Source organism: Moschus berezovskii, chromosome 1 (assembly GCF_049115385.1).
Source record: "Moschus berezovskii isolate FMDL1 chromosome 1, NW_MosBer_1.0, whole genome shotgun sequence".
Taxonomy (NCBI): Eukaryota; Metazoa; Chordata; class Mammalia; order Artiodactyla; family Moschidae; genus Moschus; species Moschus berezovskii.
The window spans coordinates 25,693,086-25,719,948 of NC_142460.1; the positions used below are offsets into that span (position 1 = coordinate 25,693,086).

The 26,863-nt window shown below is 43.5% G+C and overlaps 1 non-coding gene across 1 annotated transcript; it reads right to left on the reverse strand.

Moving 5' to 3' along the window:
- Positions 1 to 18,605: 18,605 nt before the first annotated feature.
- On the reverse strand, positions 18,606 to 18,711 carry LOC148778705 (U6 spliceosomal RNA). The gene has a single exon (XR_016038456.1). It is a non-coding gene; the product is annotated as a U6 spliceosomal RNA (small nuclear RNA).
- Between the last annotated feature and the right edge of the window lie 8,152 nt (positions 18,712 to 26,863).

Sequence of the window (26,863 nt, forward strand, 5' to 3'; positions counted from 1 at the left end):
TGCCAGGCTCCTCTGTCCATGAAATTTTCCAGGCAAGAATACTAGAGCAGGTTGCTATTTCCTCCTCCAGGGGATCTTCCCAACCCAGGGATTTAACCCGCGTCTCTTGTGTATCCTGCACTGTTAGGCGGATTCTTTACCGCTGTGCTGCCAGAGATATAAACACTTGTATATTTGTGTGTACCTGTTAATGACACCAGACAGCTCTTTAACATGTCTCTATACTAGGATTAAGGCTTGCTCACCTCCAGTGTAAATCATCACCTTTGTGGTTCTGGCCATTTTGCAGAAGTGGCATTTTCACTCTTGATTAGAGACTATTCCACTGTAGTTCATTTCCTGGATTGTAGTGACGTGGAAGTTGTGATCCTGGTGTCTCTAACCTTCTCATTCTGGAAACCCTTATCTCCTGTGATAAGGAAGAAGCTGGAAGACTTCACACTAATTTCTCTGATGCCCTGTGCTTTCTATATTTGCATATTCAAGTTGCACCTTCTGTCCAGAACACTTCCCCAGCTCCATCTGGCTAACTTTCCCTACTATTAAAGGTGAAGATCCAAATGCCATGGTCCTCCAGAAGCCTTTGCAAACCTTCGCCAGCAAAACCGATCTCTTCCTTTCCTCTTCTAGCTCTTGGTTTGTGCCTCTTCTAAAGCGTGGATCATGATTTGCCTGGTTCAAGAGCAGCTCATTCCCAGGAAAGGTCTCAGCTCTTGCTGCATTGCAGGCCAAGTCAAAGTGAGGACACTTACCTGTTTGACCTTATATTCCCCCTGGAGCCCAACCAAGTGTCTTGGGTTTAAAAGGTTCTCAAAAGCTATTTGTTGACTTAAATTAGATTGCATTTTATGAATGTTTGTGAATGAGGGAGCATTGCCTTACATGGCTTACAAAAAAATCTGTTGGGATATAAATAGCCAACAAGAAGTTAAGTGGAATGGTTGCGTCTTACACAACGAGGTTATGTCCTTTTGGATGTTTGGAAAGCCTCTCAGAATTTATGCTTTCTGAAGATCCTGCTGCTCTAGCATTCTGTCCACATGCTAAAAGGCAATCAGGATGGATTTTGATAAAACGGAATATTTTTAGGCATGCTAATCAGCCCGGCTCTGCCAAATTCTTGGCCTTTGGTATGTGCTACTGAGTAATGTCAGACGTTCACACGTACACACACTGACATTTACAAGGCATGAGATGGGCTCAGCCAAGTTCAGAAACAAAGTCCCCCTCTCACTCCTCCGACCCTGTGATTGGTTCACCAGAACTTCATCAGATGCATTTAGTCTTTGCTACTTGGAGGGATGGACAGTCTTCTGGGTACCAAGTGAATTTCCATTCATTTCTTCACTTCAGGAAATACCATTTGCATACAAGGGTCAGGTATGCTGTGAGTTTGGTATTCACAAAGTTACACAACCAGCTGTGTGATGGGGCTCTGGGCTGCTCTAGCATAGGCGCTGACAGTAGCTACACTTAGGGCTTGAGCTGTTGTAGAACCTCTGGTGCGGGATTCATAGAAATGAAAGTGAATAGTGCTCCACTCCAAACACGTCTTGGATGACCTTTGAAAATTCCAGATAAAAATCCAAGAAGCCTACTCGCTCCCTTCTGAAAAAAATGCTGTTGTTTAGTTGTTAAGTTGTGTCTGATTCTTATGACACCATGGACTGTAGCTCGCAAGACTCCTCTGTCCATGGGCTGTCCCGGGCAAGAATTGTGGAGTGGGTTGCCATTTCCTTCTCCAGGGATCTTCCCAACCCAGGGATTGAACCCATGTCTCCTGGATTGGCAGGCAGATTCTTTACCATTGTGCCACCAGGGAAGCAGTGAAAAAATACTAACTTTTAACTTAAAAAAAAAAAAAAAGTGTTATTTTACTTTTGCATTCCATCTATAAAAACATCAGAATATATTTAGTAACTTCTGTAATTCCACTGCCTTTTTTAGATGGAGAAGTCTCCTAGGAAAGTGAGCAGGACAGTGAGTGTGTGAGTGTGTGTGTGTATAAGGACTGAATCTCAAAAATACTATTTAGGAATGGGACTTCAGAGGATGAGATAGTTGGATGGCATCAATGAACTTGAGTTTGCGCAACGCCAGGAGATAGTGAAGGACAGGGAAGCCTGGAGTGCTGCAGTCCATGGGGTTGCAAAGAGTTGGACAAGACTTAGCGACCGAACAACAACAACGTTATTAGGAAAGGATTTTATAAGACTAAGCAGAATAAGTTCTATCTTCAAAACAGTGCTGTTTTACAAGAGGTACATCTTTTCACATTGTATCGTTAACTCCATGAGAGTTGTGAGGAGTTACTTCCAGAGCAGAAGCAGTGCTGAGAACTCAAATTGCCTGCTTTAAATGCTAACATGGAATTTACAAGTTTTGGAACACTGTTTTCCCAGCAAGGTCCAGGGTGAGACCAATGGTGCCCTTTCTCTAGTGGTGCTGAGAACGTTCACCCTTCTGCTCCCATCAGGGTCATGTGAGACAAGGAGGATTCTGGAAGATGCCAGAAAGTCTATTCCGGCCACAAGTACACACGGGGTCATGAGGAAGTCTGGAAACATCTGCAGTATCTCTTTGCACCTTTTACTTCTTAACCCTGAAGAATCATTGTTGTTAAGTTCTGAGTTTCTTCTGTGGGAACGAGGCTGTGGAGATGCCCATTCAGAGGCCAGCCAGGGACGGGGAAGGATGGACTCACTCACTGGGACATCTGGTACCATGATCCCTGAAACTTCTGGTCTCTGCATGGCTCACTGTGCAATGACAGAAGGGTGGTCCAGGATGCAATCTTGGCCTTGGAACACCACCATCTTCTCTTTCTAATGTTTTCCACTTTTCAAGTTCATCTTACATTCACTGTCTTTAAAATAACTCAGAGTGAGCTAGAGACTGTCATACACAATGAAATGAGTCAGAAAGAGGAAAGCAAATAGCGTATATTTTGCCCAGGTGGTGCTAGTGGTAAAGCATCTACCTGCCAGTGCAGGAGACATAAGACCCAAGTTCAATCCCCGGGTTTGGAAGATCACCCAGAGAAGGGCACACCAACCCACTCCAATATTCTTGCCTGGAGAATCCCATGAACAGAGGAGCTTGGCGGGCTACAGTTCATGGGGTTGCCAAGAGTTGGCCATGACTTAATGATTAAACAGCAACAACAACAGCAAATTATATCACTTTCCCAATAACGCCCTTAACAACTTTTTTTTTGTTTTCCAGTCCAGAATTGCATATTGCATTTTGTTGCCATTTCTCTTCAGGCTTTAAAAATGTGAAACGGTTCTTTTCAACATTTTGATGAGTATAGGCTAGCTATTTTTTAGCGTTTCCCTCAGTTTGAGGCTGTCTGTCTGGTATTTGCATTTTTTGGAAGAAATACCCAGGTGACGCTAGTGGTAAAGAACCTGCCTGCCAATGCAGGAGTCTTAAGAGACCCAGGTTTGACCCCTGGATCAGGAAGATCCCCTGGAGGAGGGCATGTCAACCCACTTCAGTATTCTTGCCTGGAGAATCCCATGGACAGAGGAGCCTGGTGGACTACAGTCCAAGGGGTTGCAAAGAGTTGGACACAACTGAAGCGACTTAGCACAAAGAATATATTGTGGAGTCTAGAAAAATTCTGTAGATGTTCTTATTTGCAAAGCAGAATTAGAGGCACAGATGAAGGGAACACATGTATAGAGACCAAGGGGGAAAGGAGAGGGGTGGGGGGAATTGGGAGATTGGGATCGACATGTATATACTGTTGATGTGCTGTGCTTAGTCACTCAGTCTGACCCTTTTCACCCCCATGAACGGTAGCCTGCCAGGCTCCTCTGTCCATGGGATTTCCCAGGCAAGAATACTGGAGTGGGTTGCCATTTCCTTCTCCAGGGGATCTTCCTGACCCAGGGATCAAACGCAGGTCTCACACATTGCAGGCAGATTCTTTACTGTCTGGGCCACCAGGGAAGCCCCATGCACTACTGATACTATGTATGAAATAGATAGCTAATGAGAACCTACTGTATAGCATAGGGAGCTCTGTGGTGACCTAAAAGGGAAGGAAATCTAAAAATGAGGGGCTGCAGTTATAGCTCCTCTTACAGTTATATAGTTAGACCTATAACTGATTCACTTTGCTGTACAACTGAAACTAATGCAACATTGTAAAGCAACTATACTCCAAAAAAATTAATTTTAAAAAGTTACTTTATAACCTTAAAAAATAAAAAAAACAACCTGGAACTGGCTTTATCAGTTTCCTCTCTCTTTTTCACCCCATTGAAGGAGGACTTGGTGCAGAGACCTGCCCGTGGACACCGGTCTGGAGGAGGACCCAGTTGGGTGGCATCTCATTGACCCAACGGCTACTCCAGGACTTTGCTACCATTGTGTGGACTTGGTGTCACAGCCAGGGAGGCTGTGTCTTTAGATGGAGTAGATGCATGCAAGATCATGGGAGCATATGCGTGTCTAATTGAAACAGTTGCTTTTATTATGATAGAAGAAGAAAACATGTCTCTATATTGCCAAGTATATAAGGTCCGTCTAGTCAAGGCTATGGTTTTCCCGTGGTCATGTATGGATGTGAGAGCTGGACTGTGAAGAAAGCTGATCGCCGAAGAATTGATGCTTTTGAACTGTGGTGCTGGAGAAGACTCTTGAGAGTCCCTTGGACTGCAAGGAGATCCAACCAGTCCATTCTAAAGGAGATCAATCCTGGGTGTTCATTGGAAGGACTGATGCTGAAGCTGAAACTGCAATACTTTGGCCACATCATGTGACGAGTTGACTCACTGGAAAAGACTCTGATGCTGGGAAAGGTTGGGGGTGGGAGGAGACGGGGATGACAGAGAATGAGATGGCTGGGTGGCATCACCAACTCGATGGACATGAGTTTGAGTGAACTCCGGGAGTTGGTGATGGACAGGGAGGCCTGGCGTGCTGTGATTCATGGGGTTGCGGAGAGTCGGACACGACTGAGCGACTGAACTGAACTGAACATTGCCAAGAATAATGATTTTCCAGACACACTTTTGGAAGAAGCTTCAAGATGATGATGGTGTGATGGTGATGGTGATGATGACAGTGATAATTTTTATTGACCACTTAGGTTACTTCTGTTTTTTAACTATTATGATAATAATGCTATTAAGAGCATTTTATGTGTCAATCTTAGTCTACATTCCCTATTATTTCCTTTATATATGTATTTTATCTCCTTTTTAGAAGCTTCAAGATTATTTCTATGTCCAAGTTATGATTGGAACTCAGTCACACAAGTTTAAAAACATCTTCTAAAGAGTTGGTGACATCAGAGGTCACGCACAACCTGGGGAGGGGTTATTTACTGAAAAACCACTGTGTATTTGGTACTTTTAATTGCCATGAGGATCAGAGTATTCATTCCTGGTTGTTAGGTAACCAGACCAGTGATGCTATTTTCAGTTATTTCGAATTCTATTTGTTTCAGCTCGGTAAGAACGAATTATTTTCACTTAGCCTATTTACTGGCAAAGAGGACCTGAGAAAATGGAGATTTAGAAATTGGTTTCAGGACTTAAATGCAACAACTAATGTTAGTGATTAGAAAAATTAAGTCATTTTACAAACAAAATATCAGACTTATCCAACTGTTTTTAGACTTTAAAAAAATGTATGTTCTAGTCTATTTACTATTTTCCCATATCATGTCTGTGTACTAAAGTTTTTTCTTTTTTAAAACAAAGTTTTTGCTCCTAGTGGTTATAAACAGAATATAGGTGTTAAAAATTGTTTTTTTTTTTTTAAATTTTCTCTTTAAATCTTCATTGTGGGACTTCCCTTGGGGTCTAGTGGTTAAGACTTTGCATTCCAATGCAGGAGGTGTGGGTTCGACCCCTGGGTCATGAGCTAAGATCCCACATGTCTCATGGCCAAAAGACCAAGACTTAAAACAGAAGCAATATTGTAACGAACTCAATGAAGTGAAAGTGCTTAGTCATGTGGGACTCTTTGCAATCCCATGGACTGTATTCCTACCAGGCTCCTTCATCCATGGAATTCTCCAGGCAAGAGTACTAGAGTGGGCTGCCATCCCCTTCTCCAGGGGATCTTCCCAACCCGGGGATGGAACCCAGGCCTCCTGCATTACAGGCACGCTCTTTACCCTCTGGGCCACCAGGGAAGCCCAACAAATTCAATAAAAGCTTTAAAACACGGTCCACATTAAAAGAAAAAAAAAGGTCTTTAAAAGAAACTTCATTGTAACATCTCTCTGCCCTTAACTGATGGCTGGTTTTAGTCACATGATTTCAAAAGGTAAAGGAAAAGAAAGATATTTTTAGTCTACTCCTTCTAGAATAATCCATGGTGGAGTTTTTAAGTGGCACTTGGGAGCTATAATAACCCTCCTCTTTCAGTCATGCTAAGGTCAACGAAGTCCCTTTGAACATCAGATATGTTTACAAGCATCATCCAAAATAAGGGCTGTTTTTTTTCAATATCATTTAAGAATTCATACGTCTGCTAGGAAGCCAACAGCTCATAAAAGTACTAGGTGAGGAATGTCTCAGGATTTCCCTGCGTCAAGTTAGTGAATTAATGTATCTTAACTCTATGAAGTTTCCAAACATGGCAAGTTTGGAAGAGCTGGCTGAAAGTGGTGTAACTAACAGCTAAAGGTTGGCTATATTTAAGTTGTCAAAAAGTCTTTCAATTTTTATGAGAGAGACTGAACCAGGTTCCAGTCTGGGCCCGGGTACCAGTGAGTGGTAATGACCCAGAAAGTTAATTAACTTCTCTAAGACTTTATTTTCCAATCTGTAGAATTGGTTTGGCCTAGTAGATCCAATGGTTATTTCCACAGTTATTAAGAAAATGTGTTATACTTTCATGTCCTGTACTGTGATGTTCTATACAGCAGGGCTACACAAAGTGAGACCCTTACAGTTAGAGGTTAAAAATCAACCTAATTTCATACTTACTTAGAAAAAACATTTTCCCCCCTAAATCTCATCCTATAATAAGATTTTCATGTGTTTTTCTTTTTCTTAAATTAATCTAGCTATATGAGTACCTTCATATATTATTGTATTTCTTTACTGGATCATGAACACTGTAAGTTCATACACCACCTATTTCAGAAATATTTACTTGGCATTGATCCTATCTACCTTCAATGTGAGTGTAGACTATCTACTTCTTGGCAAAACAATGGCCCATTCAACCAGATTAGTTAAAATAGCAATGATAAAATGACTGACTTACCAATTATTTTTATTTCTCAACCAGTTGTTTTGGTGTGTAAACATACAGCTTGCTCTTTTGTTAGAGATTATGCCAATTTTGGGCAGAAAATGCCAATGTCACAAAGCCATAAAAACACCTATGATGTTCTTGTAAAGGTTGCATAATCTCTCTCTTGTTGCACTCTTTCTGATTTCTTGGTAGACAGATCAATTAAATTGGCTGAGAGCCTATGCTTTTAGCCATGCCCCATGTTACTCATCCTGCTTCTGAAAATACCATCTTCTTTGTACTGTGAGCAGTGACTGTGTTGTCAAAGCAAGATTGTGTCTTAAAGTGTAACACTCTGAACATCAAGTTCAAGGTTACCAAGTGCTTCACTCCTCTTGACTGGAATCTTAAACTTAAAAAAACAATTTTTTTAAGGGTGGTTTTAGGTTCATAGCAAAACTGATAAAGAAAAGACTTCCTGTATACCCTTTGCTCTCACACATCCATCCCCTCATCTGTGATCAGGTTTCTCCACCAGAGTCATACGTTTGTTACAATTGATGATCCTATATGGAGCGATCATCATTATCTAAGGGGCTTTCCAGGTGGCACAGTTGGTAAAGAATCCACCTACAATGTAAGAGATGTGGGTTCGATCCCTGAATCAGGGATTTTCCCCAGGAGGAGGAAATGGCAACCCACTCCAGTAAACTTGCCTGGGAAATCCCATGGACAGAGGAGCCTGGCAGGCTACAGCCCACGGGGTTGCAAAGAGTCGGACACGACTGAGCATGCATGCATGCAATTATCTATAGGGTTCACCTCTTGGTGTGGAGCAGCCTGTGGGTCTGGACAAATGTATGTGTAATGTGTACCATCATTAGAGTCTTAGCCGGAGTAGATATTTATTTTTTGCTGTGCCGGGTCTTTGTTGATGCGAGCTGGCTTTCCCTAGGTGTGGCAAGTGGCAATACATTCTGATGCACGGGCTTCTCATTGTGGTGGCTTCTCTTGTGGAGCTCAAAATCTAGGTGTATGGGCTTCAGTAGTTTTGACATGTGAGCTTAGCTCCCTTGTGGCATGTGGAATCCTCCTGGACCAGGGATCGAATCGGTGTCCCCTGTGTTGGCAAGCAGATTCCCAACCACTGGGCCACAGGGAAGTCCTATCCAGAGGATTATCACTGCCCTAGAAATCATCTGTGTTCCACTTCTTCATCCCCTAATCCAAGCCTCCAATCCCTTGTGATCATTGAACTTTTTTAATGTCTTCATAGTTATGCCTTTTCCAGAAAGTCCTACAGTTGGGATCACACTGTATGTAGCCTTTTCAGATTGGCTTCTTTCAAGTGGTAATATGCATTTAAACTTCGAGTTGGACTGTGAAGAAAGCTGATCGCCGAAGAATTGATGCTTTTGAACTGTGGTGCTGGAGAAGACTCTTGAGAGTCCCTTGGACTGCAAGGAGATCCAACCAGTCCATTCTAGAGGAGATCAATCCTGGGTGTTCATTGGAAGGACTGATGCTAAAACTGAAACTCCAATACTTTGGCCACCTCATGTGACGAGTTGACTCACTTGAAAAGACTCTGATGTTGGGAGGGATTGGGGGCGGGAGGAGACGGGGACGACAGAGAATGAGATGGCTGGATGGCATCGCTGACTCGATGGACATGAGTTTGAGTGAACTCCGGGAGTTGGTGATGGACAGGGAGGCCTGGTGTGCTGTGATTCATGGGGTCGCAAAGAGTCGGACACGACTGAGCGACTGAACTGAACTGAACTGATGCCTTTTCATGGCTTAATGGCTCATTTCTTTTTAGTGCTGAATAATACTACATTATCTGGCTGTATCACAGTTTATTATTCACCCTTCGAAGGTCATCTTGGTTGCTTCCAAACTTTAGTAAATATGAATAAAGTTGTTATAAATATTCATGAACATGTTTTTGTGTGGACATACATGTTCATCTCCTTTTTGTAAATACCAAAAAGCATGATTACTGGAGAAGACTCTTGAGAGTCCCTTGGACTGTGAGGAGACCAAAACAGTCAATCTTAAAGGAAATCAACCCTGAATATTCATTGGAAAGACTGACGCTGAAGCTGAACATCCAATACTTTGGCCACATGATGCAAAGAACTGACTCACTGGAAGAGACCCTGATACTGGGGAAGATTGAAGGCAGGAGAAGGGAATGAAAGAGGATGAGATGGTTGGATGGCATCACTGACTTGATGGACATGAGTTTGAGCAAGTTTGGGAGATGGTAAAGGACAGGGAAGCTTGGTGTCCATGGGGTCATAAAGAGTCATATACAACTTAGTGACTGAACAACAGCAACAGTGAGAGTATGTTTCGTTTTGTGAAAAACCACCAAACTGCCTTCCAAAATTTCCATTCCCACCAGCAATGTATGAGAGTTCTTCCTGTTTCATATCCTTGTCAGCACCTGGAGTTATCAATGTTTCAGATTGTGGCTATCCTAGACTATTAAACTTTTAAAAAGGTGATGTGGCTGTTAGAAATTTCCAAGTACAATTTTGGCTGTGTGTCCTTCATGCCAAGGAACAGGTTTGTGCTCTCAAGTTTCTTAAAAAGGACTCTGGAGGCAGGCACCTCTGTCCTTGAGAAAGTTAGGTCTACTCTCTTTGCCTCAATTTTTCCTCTTTTGGAAAATGGGACAATAACCGCATCTCCTTTATAAGTTCTTGTGAGAGTATGTGTGTGGGACAGTGCTTGGCATGTATAAAACACAATATGCGCTCAGTTGCTTCAGTCGTGTCCAACTCATTGCAACTCCATGGACTGTAACCTACCAGGCTCCTCTATCCACGGGATTCTCCAGGCAGGAATACTGGAATGGGTTGTCATGCCCTCCTTCAGGGGATCTTCCTGACCCAGGAATCCAACCCTTGTCTACTGCTTCTCCTACATTGCAGGCAGATTTTTTATCCACTGAGCCACCTGGGAAGGACACACACACACACACACACACAGAGCTGACTACTTTGTTGTACAGCAGAAATCAATACACTATTGTAAAGCAATTATAGAAGAAAGAAAGTGAAGTCACTCAGTTGTGTTCAACTCTTCGTGACCTCATGGACTGTAGCCCACCAGGCTCCTCTGTCCATGGGATTCTCCAGGCAACAGTACTGGAGTGGGTGGCCATTTCCTTCTCCAGGGGATCTTCCTGACCTAGGGATCACTTCAATTAAAAAATAAAGTTCTAAGTAACAGGGCAGGAGTATTCTTACCCTACCCTGACACTGGGAAGAGGGACCAAATTTTATTTATTTAAGTTGAAGTTCCAGAAAAACATCTATTTATGCTTCATTGACTATGCCAAAGCCTTTGACTGTGTGGATCACAATAAACTGTGCAAAATTCTGAAAGAGATGGGAATACCAGACCACCTGACATGTCTCTTGAGAAACCTGTATGCAGGTCAGGAAGCAACAGTTAGAACTGGACATGGAAAAACAGACTGGTTCCAAATAGGAAAAGGAGTACGTCAAGGTTGTATATTGTCACCCTGCTTATTTAACTTATATGCAGAGTACATCATGAGGAACGCTGGGCTGGAAGAAGCACAAGCTGGAATCAACATTGCCGGGAGAAATATCAATAACCTCAGATATGCAGATGACACCACCATTATGGCAGAAAGTGAAGAGGAACTCAAAAGCCTCTTGATGAAAGTGAAAGAGGAGAGTGAAAAGGTTGGCTTGAAGCTCAACATTCAGAAAACAAAGATCATGGCATCTGGTCCCATCACTTCATGGGAAATAGATGGGGAAACAGTGGAAACAGTGTCAGACTTTATTTTTTTGGGCTCCAAAATCACTGTGGATGCTGATTGCAGCCATGAAATTAAAAGACGCTTACTCCTTGGAAGGAAAGTTATGACTAACCTAGATAGTATAGTCAAAAGCAGAGACATTACTTTGCCAACCAAGGTCCATCTAGTCAAGGCTATGGTTTTTCCTGTGGTCATGTATGGATGTGAGAGTTGGACTGTGAAGAAAGCTGATCACTGAAGAATTGATGCATTTGAAATGTGGTGTTGGAGAAGACTCTTGAGAATCCCCTGGACTGCAAGGAGATCCAACCAGTCCATTCTAAAGGAGATCAGTCTTGGGTGTTCATTGGAAGGACTGATGCTAAAGCTGAAACTCCAATACTTTGGCCACCTCATGCGACGAGTTGACTCACTGGAAAAGACTCTGATGCTGGGAGGGATTGGGGGCGGGAGGAGAAGGGGACAACAGAGAATGAGATGGATGGATGGCATCACCGACTCGATGGACATGAGTTTGAGTGAACTCCGGGAGTTGGTGATGGACAGGGAGGCCTGGCATGCTGTGATTCATGGGGTCGCAAAGAGTCGGACATGACTGAGCGACTGAACTGAACTGACAGTCGATTTACAATGTTGTGATAGCTTCTGGTATACTGCAAAGTGATTCAGTATATGCGTACTCTTTTTCAGATTCTTTTCCATTATAGGTTATCACAGAGTATTGAATATAGTTCCTGGTATTATGCAGTATAACTGGAGAAGGAAATGGCAACCCACTCCAGTGTTCTTGCCTGGAGAATCCCAGGGACGGGGGAGCCTGGTAGGCTTCCGTCTATGGGGCCACACACAGTCGGACACGACTGAAGTGACTTAGCAGCAGTAGCAGCAGCATTATGCAGTAGGACTTCGCGGTTTATTTTCTATATGGTAGTGTGTACATGTTAATCCCAAGCTCCTAGTTTACCCTTTCACCTATTCTCTCCTTTGGTAACTGGAAGTTTGTTTTCTGTATCTGTGAGTCTGTTTCTGTTTTCTAAGTTCATTTGTATCATTTTAAAAGATTCCACTTATAAGTGGGGCTTCCCTGGTGGTTCAGTGGTAAAGAATCCACCTGCCATGCAGATGTGGGTTTGATCCCTGGGTCAGGAAGATCCCCTGGAGAAGGAAATGGCAACCCACTCCAGTATTCTTGCCCAGAGAATCCCATGGACAGAGGAGGCTGGTGGGCTACAGTCCATGGGGTTGCGAAGTGTCAGACATGACTGAAGCAACTGAACAAGCACGCGCTTTCTTCCACAAGCAGACTACCCTTCTGCTATTTTTTTCTAGTGGAATTTTCTCTCCAAAGTTTTCAGAATTACAGAACATGAAAATTCATTTTAAACCAGTATTGCTCTAGCGGTACTGTGACTGCAGAAAGTAATTTTGTTTTTATTTCTGGACATTTCCTTTGACGGTTAAATACAATTGTGTGTGTGTGTGTTTACATGCGTGTGTGTGCTCAGTCGCTCAGTTGTGTCTGACTCTTTGCGACCCCATGGACTGTAGCCCACCAGGCTCCTCTGTCCGTGGGACTCTCTGGGGAAGAATAGTGGAGTGGGTGCCATTTCCTTCTCCAGGGGATCTTCCCGACCCAGGGAAGGAACCTGCATCACCTGTGTCACTTACGTTGGCAGCAATAATTCTTTACCACTGCGCCATCTGAGAAGCCTCGTGTTTCCACAGGGTCACTCAGAGTAAGCTAATGTGTATCTTCATCATTACTCATGGTCTGGGAGATCTGAAAGCTGATCTGTGCAAACTGCACCAACTCTCACACAGACTCAGAGAAGCTGTGCAGAGGGGTCTGCGCCAGCATGGTTACCGGTGCGGGCAGTGGGGCTCCGCGAGGCTCAGCAAGGCACCACAGTCACAGGGTCAGAAAGACTGACGGCGCTTCCCCCTCTGGGTCTCGCAGCTTAGCACTGGACTCCGCTTCCCCATAAGGCTTTCCTCCCCAGGCTGCAGCAACTCCCCGAATCTGAGCATTACTTCCAATTCATCTCCTCCCCCTCCTCCTCCGTGCTGAAAGCGTCAGCCACACCTGTAGGCTCCACAGCCACAACACACCAGACAGATCCCTCTGGAAGGTCTGTCCAACCCCCTCACTACAGGTTGAAGGCATCTAAGCATCTCTCTTTTTTGGGCTGCACCCAGCGGGGGCGTGTGGGATCCTCGTTCCCTGACCAGGGATCAAACCCACGCCCCCTGCATTGGAAGCACAGAATCTTAACCACTGGAGGGCCAGGGAACCATCCTGATGCACTGCTACAAGTGATTTTTGACTATAACCTGTCGCCTTCTATTCTCTACTCCTTTTGAACCTTTTCTGCATAGAGCAGCCAGAGTGATCATTTTAATGGGCTTGAAGCCTTCCAGTGGCTTGAATTCCCACTGACTCTAACACCCCCACGTGTGGACTACTGCAGCTGTGCCTGGCGCTCAGACCTCTGTCCTCCCTGCCCTTCTTAACTCCTGACAATGGGACTTATTCCTGCTCTTGAAGGTTGTTGAGAAGCTTCCCTCCCTCAGGGGTTTTTGTACCAGCTCTTTCATCCTTCTGGAATTCTCTAACTCCATAGAACTTAGAGCTAGATTAAATCTTGAGATTAGCTCTAGCCAGTCTTCCCTGGAAGGAAGCTTCCCTGGTGGCTCAGATGGTAAAGAATCTGCCCACAATATGGGAGACCTGGGTTCGATCCCTGGTCGAGAAGATCCTCTGGGGAAGGGAAGGGCTACTCACTCCAGTGGTCTTGCCTGGAGAATTCGACGGACAGAGGAGCCTGGTGGGCTACAGTCCATGGGGTCCCAAAGAGTTGGACACATCTGAGTGACTAACACACTAGTCAGTCTAAAGATCACCTCTTTTTAGACTACCCCCAATAAACCAGCTTTTCAGACACTTTTTATCACATCATCCTATTTGCATTCTTAACAAACACAGCTTATCTATTTTATAAGCCATCCTTATTTAATAGAAAAATACTCTTATTTTTATAAAGTATACTTTTTATGAAGTATATATTTTATAAAGTATATAAAATCCACTTCTTTAAAAAAATCTATTTTCTGTTGAGCTTCTTCATATTAGCACGTATGGTAGTGAGCAAGGCCCTTGCTTATCTTGAGCTTTTCTGCGTTCTCAGTACCCAGCAACGCTTGTGAATGAACCCAGGGGTGATGTTAGGTCTCGTTTTTTTCTGTTTCGCAACATCATGATTTCTCGTTATCGTCTGCTTGCTCAAACGACAGGCGTTCACTCCACGGTGAGGAATGCAGACTCTGAAGGGGGATAGATAAACACAGCTCAGCTCCAGGCTTGGCTACTCACTAGTTGGGGAGTTTCAGACAAGGGAGTTCCTCAGTGTCCTTTGTAACATAAAGCTAATAGTAATGTCCACCTCATGGTGGAGACAATTAAATTGAGACAATTAAACATGGAAACACGGTAACAATGATAAAATACAGAGTACCCCGCCAGCCACATTGTAGGCACCCTATCAATGCCAGCTGTTCTTACTCTAGGATGAGTATACATATTATTTAGGTCGAATAGTTTTGTTATATATATAAAAATTACACTTATATGCTTTCATTGCTTATTATATACATCTACATTATAGATGTAGTGTTAGCTATTTTTTAAAAATTATTCTATTGTTTGATAGAGTAGCAAATAGGAAGTGTTACATGACGTGTGAAATACCACAAAAACAGATGCCAGCCGCTCTTTTCTCAGCCGGCTGATACAACATTCAGATGGATCCCTCCTGGAGCCCTCGCGCCCTCCCTATTTCCCTCCCTTCTCCCTTCCCTCTCTATTTCGAGTAGCTTTTATTTATTTATAGTAAGAACCCCCAACATGAGATCGACCCTCTTAACGTTTATTGAAGTGCACAACACAGCAGGGTTAACTATAGGCACCTCGTTGTACAGCGAACATCTAGAACTCACTCATCTTGTATGACAAACTTTTTATGGACTAAGTTTTCATGAAGTAAACAGCAGCTTCAGAACATGAAGCTACGACAAATGTCCTGAAGGTGGCAGCAGAGGACTGAGGTTTGGAAAAAGCTCCAGGGTCCTTGCTTTTTCCAAAGTGAAAGTTAAGTCGCTCAGTCGTGTCTGACTGACTCTTTGCGACCCCATGGACTGTAGCCCACCAGGCTCCTCCATCCATGGAATTTTCCAGGCAAGAGTACTGGAGTGGGTTGCCATTTCCTTCTCCAGGGGATCTTCCCAACCTGGGGATCGAACACAGGTCTCCCACATTTCAGGCAGACACTTTACCGTCTGAGACACCAGGGAAGACCGCTTTGTCCAAGGACCCTGGAAAAAAGAAATCTGTAAAGAATCTCTGCCTGTAATACAGGAGACGGGGATTTGATTCCTGGGTCGGGAAGATCCCCTGGAGAAGGGAATGGTAACCCTCTCCAGTATTCTTGCACGGGGTCACAAAGTTAGACAGGACTAAGCGACTGCACCAGTCCTTGCAGACACCCTATGTGATTTGAAGGGGTGAGAAAAGTTATCCCACGGGTCTTTTCTCGTATCTTAAAATTCCCTGTCATTATTACTGCTGGGAAGGGATGTGTCATGGTATTGCAGGAAGCTTCTCTAAATGCAAATGATATCCTGGAACAGGGAGGTTGCTATTATTCATCAAAACCTCAGGCAAAATGAGAGCACCTGTGTATTAACAGGACAGAACGAAGTGGACCTGGTGGTGGAGGTGAGATTGGGGCAGGTAGCAGGAAGAAAAGGGCGTGGGCTTGGGCGCGCCCCAGGACACCTTGATCTGCAGGGAGGAGCACAGCCAGGGAAAGCCGGAGCCAAACCATCTAAATGGTGGGTCCAGAGCAGTCCTCTCCTGTCTGGGTCTAAGTTTTGAGCCCCTGGAACATCATCATCCATCAAGTTTGAATAACATGTAGATTCCGAAATGTCTGTGTGTACAGAATAGATTCTCAGTATCTTCTGGGGATCAGGTTAGCAATAAAATGGATAAAAAGAGGCCAGGAATACTGTCAAGGGTTCAGAGTGACTCGCAGAAACTAAATGTGAAGTACTTTGTATATACCACCAGAGGACAGTATTACCCCACCAAATGTTTACACTCTAAGGTTCCATCTTGCGAGCTAAGCGGACCGCCTACAACTACACAGTGTTTCCCGTTTGTATCAGTAATTGGAATTTGCTTATAAGCTGCAATTTGGCCTGCAATGCAGGAGACCCGGGTTCGATTCCTGTGCCGGGGAGATCCCCTGGAGATGGAACTGGCAACCCACTCCAGTATTCTTGCCTGGAGAATTCCATGGACAGAGGAGCTTGGCAAGCTACAGTCTGAGGTCAGACACGACTGAGCAGCTAAACTACTACTACAAGGAGCAATTCATTCTTTATTTACGCTTTTCCCATAAATAACAAATACTTTTTTCTTGTTGCTGTTGTTGCTAATAGTGACTGCTTTAGATATACTTCAGTTATTACCTGGGATTATTAGATGAGAGCCTAAAGGTGGTATTGTCTGTGATTCTAGGCATTTTGATTCAAAATTGTCAGTGAAAAACAAAAAGCTAAGCAGCGTGTGAATTGACATATGAAACCCTCCTAGCCAGAATATGCCAACTGCTATTGATTCCAAGACAAAACAACATAGAACTTGTTCAGCTGGTAATTTACTCTTCCTGATTTGCATCTGTGGCTTTTTCCCAGTAGGATAAAGCAAAACGGTTGCAACATATAGTTCATATGGTTTACACATTCAAAGCCATTTTTGTATTAATGCGTTTGGTGGTTGAGAGTTTGCAAAGGTGATTATCAAACAAGATAGTACATGGAGACAACCTGGTCCAAGCCCTACACATAGCAGAGAGTGTGAAGACACAGAGGCTGCTGCTCCGTTAATGAAGCGATGTGAGCGATTAGGGAACAGGTGCAACAGGCCTTGGCTAGGGTGGTACAGAAGCAGCCAAACAGTGACACACCCTGCTGATGCTTCAGTAGAAGCATGACAGGGCAAGCTGTCTGCTAGGCATCCCCAGATCAGTATATCAGTGCAGGAAAAAGAGCAAAACTTCCTATCTTCAAGAGACACTGCAGACCACAGTGTTCAGCAAGGAACCATTAACACCTTTCGAGAATAGCAGATCCATATTTTTCTCGTTGCTGGATTTGGATTTAAATCCCCCAGGCAAAGTTAATGGCACACTTCTGGGGCAGTTTTTGCTGGGATCTGCTGAGGGTCCGGTTTCTTGGACAGCTTCAGAGTGATAGGATATTTGGTAGACATAGTGACATTGGGGGCTTCCTTTGTAGCTCAGTTGGTAAAGAATCTATCTGCCTGCAATGAAGGAATCCACTTTCAATGCAGGAGACCTGGGTTCTTTTTGTGGGTCGGGAAGATCCCCTGGAGAAGGAAATGGCAATCTACTCCAGTATTCTTGCCTGGAAAAATCCCACGGACAGAGGAGCCTGGAGGGCTACAGTCCATGGGGTTGCAAGAGTCGGACGTGACTTAGTGACTAAACCATAGTGACATTATAGCTTCAAGACACTATTGGGCCCTACAGGGCATACGTAACAGGCAAAGATGAGTGGCCTTAATGCCTGGGATCATTCAGTTTTCCCCATCTCCTTTTGTTTGAGACTTCTTCTTCCCCCTAGTATGTGTACGTGGGGCCAATTCCTTAAGCAAGATCTCTTGTTTGGACCAGTTTAAACTCTGGCCACTATTCAAGCTTTTCTCTTCCTTCCTTCCTCCCCTACTTGCTTCGTCATCTTGTTCCTTCCCTCCGTTTCTTCCTTCCAAGCATCCTAATGCCTTGTTACTTATTGTAGTCTATTCATTTTAGATCCAGACATTAGAAGCAGGTATTTTATTTAATGTATTTCCTGTTACAGACTGAATTGTATCCCCTCTTTCCACATAGATGTTGAAGTCCTTGCCTGCAGTAACTCAGAATGTAACTGTGTTTGGAGATAGGTCTCTCAAGAGTTGAGTGAGTGCTCAGTCACTTCAGTCGTGTCCGACTCTTTGCGACCCCGTGGACTGCAGCCCGCCAGGCTCCTCTGCCCTTGGGATTCTCCAGGCACGAACACTGGAGTGGGTTCTTTCAACAGGTTATTTATGTTATGTTAGTTGCTCAGTTGTGTCCAGCTCTTTGCAACCCTGTGGACGATAACCTGCCAGGCTCCTCTGTCTGTAGGATTTCCCAGGCGAGAATACCGGAGTGGGTTGCCATTTCTTTCTCCAGGGGATTAACTAAGGTTAAATGAGATCATCAAGGTGGCCCTAATCTAATGCTTGTTGTCCTTATCAGGAGACATTAAGATGCAGACACACAGGGCGGAGGCCATGTGGAGAAATGGAGAAGGTGGCCGTCCACAAGCTGAGGAGAGAGGCCTCAGAGAAAACCAAGCTTGCTGATATTTTGATCTTGGGGTTTCAGCCTCCAGAACTGTGGGACAGTGATTTTCCATGGTTTACAGGGCTCTAGTCTGTAGTATTTTGTTGCAGCAGCCCTAGCAGGAATTCATCCCCTTAGAATGTATTTGAATAACAGAACACTTCTGGAGCTCGTACCTCACTCTTGCTCAGGAGCCGTGCTAATCGTCTCTGTACCGTCTGATTTTAGTAGGTGTGCTACCAAGGCCAGCCCTCGGCGTGGATCTCTTAACCCCCAAATTTACCAAAGCTTGAAAACCTGGGCTTTCCTGGAGTTCAGGGCTCACGCCTGCTGTTGCCACATCCCAGCCTTGCTGCCCACTGGCATTCTTGACATTTGATGAGTGTAAGGAGACCTTGCGTCACAGCGTTTCGGAGCAGTTTCAGGGCGCTCCCCCCACTCGGTACAGCACGTTGATTCACTTTCATATTTAACATCACCATGAGTACAAAAGCATCACCGAAAATTGAAACCCTCCTAGAAATGGTGGCATGTGGGTGGGGAGGAACTGGGGACTGTGACTGAAGAGAGGAAGTTGGTCAAAACCTTTCTTTCACTGCTGTTGCAGGCAAAACGTTTCTTCCTCAAGAGAATGGCCACGTGTCTACAGAGCTCATTAAAATTCCCGTGTTTGGGTGAAAATATTGAAATAAAGTACTGCAGATGGCAGCATGACATTACACATGATGATTCTGGAGAAAAGTCACAGCGTCATTGTCCCACTTTCCTTTTTTTTTTTTCTCCTAGTGGGTAAGTTACTGGAACCTTTTAAAAAGTGATTATTTATGGTGAAAACTTGGACAGGCAATTGTGCCTGTTTTTCAAGTTCACTTCCATGGCCTGCAACGGCAACGTACCAGTCAACAACATCCCCTTGAAAAGCCTCCAGGCAAATACATTGTTATCTAGCTCCCGACTAGAATCCCAAGGTTAGATTTCAACCTATTTTGAAATTAAACTTCAGAGATGTGCCCAACCTTCTCTCAAGTTCCTAAAGATAAGTTTACCCAATGTTAACAAAGAAATAATTATTCTCAGAACCTAGGACACCAAAGCTATATGAGAGCTGCCTCTTAGACTGACACACACGTGCTGCTCTGTAACAGACATGCAGACATGCTTGTTTCCCCCCATTCATTTTTAACCAGAAAAAATGAGTGCTTTGGAAACTCGAGGGATGTCTGTTTTCAGCAAAATCTCTAAAACTCTGAACACCAGGTCAGCAAACTTATTCTCTTCAGGTTCAGGCAGTAAATATTTCCAGCTCTTTGGGCCCCACAGCCTCCACCACACCTCTGCCTTGTACCCAGGGGCAGCCACAGGCAGTGTGTCTACCAGCTGGTGTGGTCCTGTTCCAATAAAACTTTATTTATGAAAGGAGGCAGGCAGAGTTGGCTCTAGATAGCTTGCCAACATCTGCTCTAAACCTGGGCTTGAGGATCTGCTGAAGAGGTCTTCCTGTATTGTTTGAACTCTTGTGGACATTTTACCCTCCCTCCTGTTTTTTTTTTTTTGTCTTCTCACTTAAAGGCTGCTATGATTCACATGTATTTCAAGCGTGACCTGTATCTTTTTTTCTTTTTTTTGAGGTAAAATGTTGAGCTTAAGATTGGAGACATATTCAATCACAGTGTTAGCCTGGCTATGTTTCGTTCTTTCTGATTTCTTCCCATGAGGTCCATGTGGCCTAGGTTCAATCTTAGAAATAAGGGTTTGGATTTGGGACCATGCTTGTTTTGAAACTGGCCCAGTATGGATGAAGGTAATGAAGCAAATGCTGTTCACGTCTCCTGAGGTAACGCATGTGCCTAGTAGGTAGACAATCAGCTTCGGTAGTCATTTACATTGGTAATTATATGAGGAGATCACATATACATGTGTTTATGAAGAGCGCCCTGGATGTAACAAAATGCATTAAGCAATTTTCAAAAAGGTGATGTGTTTATTAATATGCTTATTAACAGTCCTTCTTAGCTCAGTTGGTAAAGAATCTGCCTGCAAGGCAGGAGACCCCAGTTCTATTCCTGGGTTGGGAAGATCCCCTGGAGAAGGGAAAGGCTACCCACTCCAGAATTCTGGCCTGGAGAATTCCAAGGATTGTATAGTCCATGGGATCACAAAGAGTCAGACATGACAGTGACTTTCACTTTCATTTTATCAACAGTCAGTTTCCATAGGTGCTGAATCCACACACCGTTCACTCAAAGTCAATGTCTAAACTCTGGTGGAAGATAGTCCAAATGTTGATAATGGTGATGAGTCTGTGGGAATCACCAAACATGATCTCAAGGCTGCCTTAAGGCAGACCTGACCCCTGGTTGGCCCCAGACTGTTCTCCTTCTTGAAGGGATTCTCTTAAAGGGGATTGGGCTGTTAGGCTGTTTTCCATATGTCCAGGCTTCAGCAGACCCCAGCAGATTAAAGCAAATCATTTCCAGGAACTTTTTCTGGGGCAGGTATATATGCAAGGATGTTTTTGATAGCTTCTGGCCTCATTTTAATTCTAAGCTTATAAGAGCATTATAGAAGTGATGACCTTGAACGTGAAGCTGAAGCTGACCAAGGATATCTCTTCTGTCACATAAACTCCACTCACACCACACTTGATATACTTTGTATGGAATAATTTAAGAGCAAACTCCATCATCCACATGTGGACTATGGTACTCGTGGACTGAAGAGTGGGCAGGAGTCTGTGATTGGCCTTCACATCTTGACCTGGAGTCGCTTGAATTCCTGCTTTGTGTCAGCTCTCATAGGAAAGTAAAGACATTCCAGAGGCTTACCTGTACAATAAAGGACTTTGTTTATTTTTCTCTTTCTTGCCAGTTTGGAAATCTTATTATGTGGGCTGAGCTGCAGAAATAGAGCAACCTGCTTCATGGAACAGCCTTGGGAAGTGTGGTTACTGAGATGCAGATGGGCTTTAAGTGGGGGGAATTTCCATGATAAATATACTCAAAGGAGCAGAGAAGTGAATCCACATGAAAAACATGCACTGGGTGCTTGGAGACCGTGCTTTCTATAGACAGGCTGCATAAAACCGTATCAAGGAAAGTCTCTAGGGGAAGACATGAGAATTTGTTCAAGGCGTTGGGATCAAAAGTTCTGCTAAACTTGCTTTAATTATTGGCTGAAACTTGATGGAAAGAGAAAAAAAATCCTCCAGGTGATACAAAATAGACCTTTTTCCTTCATGCTCCACAGAAGTTTCTTGGAAATATTTTCCATCTCCACCCTGATTTGGCAAGCTTTGAATATGTGTATTCAGTGCATACCTAAACCTCTTAGATCCTTGGACTGTGCTGTTCAATATGGTAGCCACTAGCCCAGGTTTCTATTAAGCACTTGAAATGGGTCCACTGCGACTAAGGAACTCAATTGTTAATTCTACTGGACTCTAGTTTCTTTTACTGAATTTCAACGTGTGGCTGTTGGTCATCTTATTATGACATCACAGATAAGGAACATTTCCATCATTGCAGAACATTCTCCTTAGACCATGCGCAGTTCTAGTGTGTGACAGGTCAATTTTTTTGTGCATAAAATTGTTTTTCATATTGAAGGCTTTGTTTTCTACCAACTGGCAAAGTTTAAAAAAGAATGCTAAGGAGAAGACAACTTAACTCTTAAGGTTTTGTTAAAACCTTAACATTTGCTCAAACCTCTTCCTCCCACTCTCCCATTCTTAGTAATTCTGTTTATTCCTGTATGTAGCATTTTATATTTAGTTCTTTCTAATGTAGCTAAATACAAATATACCAATTTCAGGAAACACTTCTTTAGTTGGTTGTACTTGAAATGTCCTCATGGATCCTTCCTGTAATAACTGAGAGAACCATTCCCTATTCCCAGTGGGAAAAATGAAAAAGAGAAAGACCTGTTTTCTTCATTCACACCAAACAGGAAAATGCTGTGGTTTAGCAATGGATAATTTAGGGGAGGAAGATTCTTAGGTCTTTAAAATGGAGTAACAAAACACGTGTGTCAACTTACCTTGTTCCTCTTCCTAATTTTCCAAAGAGTATCTGTGAATACCTAATTTAGGCTTTTTTAGGGGGGAGGGGTCTCACTTTAAGTACACATTAGCTTTAGGAAAAAGAGATCTTATTTTTAAATCATGGTTTACAACTTAATGGGGCATATTTCAGAATGTAGCTGATGTTCTCAAAAAGGTCATATGCCAGCAAAATGGTCATTTTCTGATATTGTTACCAAGAAAAATGAATAGAAAGCAAGATACATTAAAATTACTAAGATCCAAGATCCTTGCGGGCACCAATCTTGTATGGTTTGTCCCCAGGGTAAACCCAGGTGTCCTCCCCCCCCCAGGGGCTTCTATGCCACTTAACTGTGAGAGTCAGTTTGTGTACTTTTATGGGATAAGAAGTGTTTCCCAGCAGCACAGTTGTAAAGAATCCGCCTGCCAATGAAGGAGACACGGAGTCGATCCCTGAGTCGGGAAGATCCCCTGGAGGAGGAAATGGGCACCCACTCCAGTATTCTTGCCTGGGAAATCCTATGGACAGAGGAGCCTGGTGGGGACTATAGTTCATGGGGTCACAAAGAGTTGGACGTGACTTAATGACCAAACATCAACAGCAGGGTAAGAACTGATGAATCTTGGGGATCAGGGTTATTGCTGAATGATTTGTCTAGGTTCAAAGCCCTCCTGGTTTGGGGACAAGGCAGTAACTTGGGGTAAGTAGCCCAGACTTCTGGTGTCTCCATGTAATTGTTTCCTCTGTTAGAGAAGGGTTTCTCAAAGGCAGACGCAACATCAGAGATGGACAGATTTAACTGCACCAACTGGACTTACACTTTAAAAAGATACTCAATGTTTTTTTTTTCTTTCAGATTTATTGAGCTATGATTGACATACAGTGCTGTGTCAGTTTAAGATGTCCAGCAAAACAATCTGACTCACATACATCATAAAGCGATAATCACCAAAAGTTTAGTGAACATCCATCATCCCATACAGATACAAAATTAAAGAAGTAGAACAATTTTTTCTGTGTGGTGAAAACTCTTAGGATTTATTCTCTTAATGATTTTCATATATGAAATGGAAGAGTGCTCATCTTTCTGATGGATGTGAAATAGGATGAGAGTGAGAGGGGAGTCTTCCCTAGGTTTATATCAACCACCAGTTTCCCCTTCCTTCCCTATTCTGTCTCATCCTTACACCATCAGGAAAATATGTCAGTAACACTTGCTTTGCATGCTTACTCGATCAGTCGTGCTGACTTTTTGTGACCCCATGTTCTGTAGCCCACCAGGTTCCTCTGTCCATGGGATTCTCTAGGCATGAACCCTGGAGTGGGTTGCCATTTCCTTCTCCAGGGGATCTTCCCCACCCAGGGAATGAACCCACATCTCCTGTGTCTCCTGCATCTCAGGCGGATTCTTTACTCACTGAGCCATTGAGGAACATTGCTCCCCACTAAAAGATTGCCAATACCTTTTCCAAATAATAGTGATCAGTATACCTAATAGACTTCAGCTGTCTATTTTGGGAGACCTGGCAACAAATCTAACTAAAAAAGAAGTCAAATTTTTTAAAAAAGAAACACTGCTTTATTGCTTTAATGTTGAAATAATACAGACCACCAGTTAAGCTAATAGTTTTTTTGAGAAAGTTGAACATGCACATAAATGAAAGGTGACAAAACGGATTCATGCGTAAAAAGGGGCCCCAATTTGTTGGCAAATCATTGCTACTCTGAGCTCTCCACTCATAAATAATTATCTGAAGAAGCTACAAAGCGCTCTGCAAACCCTGTAATAATGCTATCTCCAAATAAATGAAAACACACTGCAGTTCACTTTTCTGTGTCTTTCTACAGCCTGCTGTTTTTCTTTTTTTTAAATTGAAAATTTTATTTTTTATTGGGGTGGTGGTGGTTTAGTTGCTAAGTCGTGTCTGACTCTGTGAGACCCCATGGACTGTAGCCCACCAGACTCCTCTGTCTATGGGATTCTCCAGGCGAGAATACTGGAGTGGGTTGCCATTTCCTTCTCCAGAGGATCTTCCCGACCCAAGTGATTAACAATGTTGTGATAGTTTCAGGTGGACAGCAAAGGGACTCAACCATACATATACTGTATCCATTCTCCCCCAAACTCCCCTTTCATTAAAGCTGCCACATAACATTGAGCAGATTTCCTTGTGGTAATCAGTAGGTTCTTGTTGGTTATTCATTTTAAATCCAGCAGTGTGTACCTGTCCTTCCCAAATTCCCTGACTTTCCCATCCCCCTATCTTCCCCTTGAGCCCCTCCCCCAGCAAACATGTTGTTTCCTAAGTCTGTGAATCTGTTACTGTTTTGTGAGTAAGCTAATTCGTGTCATGACTTTTTAGATTCCGCACATACGGGATGTCATGTTGTGTTTCTGCTTCTCTGTCTGATTACTTCACTCAGTATGACAGTCTCCAGGTCCATCCATGTTTCCCCAGCCTGCTCTTAACTGTTTCTCCCTGAAAATGTTTCTTTGCTTTGAATTTCCCTTTGACTCTTCTTGGATGCTGGGTGTATATTACTGGCTAGACTCCAGTCCACAATGGAGATTTCAGAGTGTTTTGGCAGACCTGGCTTAAGAAGTGATGCAGAACTTGGGACATTTCGCCACTGAGCTGAGTTGTGAGAGTCATAAAGTGATGTATGTATAGAAAAACACAATTCTCAACAGCTGGTGAATGTTCTTAAAATAAAAATATGTTCCCTATAAGCTTTTATTCTAAAGTTGGTACAGATTTCCAAGGTGGCATGGGAATCACACAGCAAGTAGGCCATGATTTCAACACTCTCAAAAAATGGAAAAAAAAAAAAAAGAAATTAAAAAGAGGTTGATATTTGAAATCTTGTTTTCTCTGGCCCTGCCCCTAAAGCCCAGAAACATTTAATAATAAATAGATATAACTCCACTGAGGACAGAAAATCTTTTTTCCTTCCTAAACACTTTGTTTTGCCTTAGTTTTGTGTTAGTTAGGACTCTTGTCTCTTTCTACTTCTGAGTTTACAGGTAGCTTCTTTGAAACATTCTCAACTCCTCAGTTTTGCATATGGAAGGGAGATGAGCCTTCAGAGGATTTTTTTTTTATAAAGATAAGATTTAAAGCTTCATAAATCTTGAAACATCAGTAAGTGAAAGGAAATCTATCTGCCAGGTTTGACTTTCCCATCTGGACTGGCTGTGGCTTTTATTTCCTCTGCACCTGCCTCTCTTATCCTTTTCTTTGGGAGAAAACAGTCAGCAACATTTCTAGAAAGGATATTAGCATACTCAGGTTTCCGGTTTGGGAACAGCAGGTTTCCCCCCGGGTACCCCCTGAAGTGAGGTGTGAAAGCCTCCTGGTGTTTTATTGCACTGATGAGAGAACAAGAGGCAAAGATAGATTGGTCTATGTGGAGTGGAGTAGCCAGAAAATAAATATGGCTGATCTCCTTCTACGGGCAGAGCAGGCCTCATATTTACTTTCTGCCTGTTCATATTCTCATCCTTAGAATTGGAAATGGACCTGCTTCCTCGGCCACCTCATTGCGGCAGCAAGACTGATTAAGGTGTTGCTACTGGACTTTTTACCGGAGAAGGCAATGGCAAGCCACTCCAGTACTCTTCCCTAGAAAATCGCATGGACAGGGGAGCCTGGTGGGCTGCAGTCCATGGGGTTGCTACTAGTCGGACATGACTGAGCAACTTCACTTTCACTTTTCACTTTCACACATTGGAGAAGGAAATGGCAACCCACTCCAGTGTTCTTGCCTGGAGAATCCCAGGGACGGGGGAGCCTGGTGGGCTGCCGTCTATGGAGTCACACAGAGTCGGACACGACTGAAGTGACTTAGCAGCAGCAACTGGACTTTCTAAGCAAGTTTCATGTATGCTGTCTGGGATAGCTTGCAAGAGATGATCTCAACCTTTCACCTCTCCTTGTGTCTTTGCCTTCTTGCAGTGTGAGGTTGTGGTTCTTTCCATCAAAAAGTAGCATCTATTTCCCCACTGTCCACATTTGGGTTGACCTGCCTTGATCTTTAGAATGTGCCTGATGTGAGGAAGAGCCAGTGGAGTCTAAGCCTCTGCCTTGGGGCAGGATTGCTAGGTGACCTGCAGTGACACTCCTCTTGTGTGATCCCCTTGTCTTGACTGCTTTGGGTACCAGTGAGTGTGATTATGTTATAGCAGAGAGATTTTGCAGATACAATTGACTTTCCAAAAACAGTTGTCCTCAAGAGGGATATTATCCAGGTGGCCCTGATTTAATAATCACAGTAGCACCCAATCTGGGTCTAGAGGTCAGAGACAGAGGAAGTAGGAGATCTGAGGCACGAGAAGGATTTGAATGCCCTTGCTGGGAGTGTGA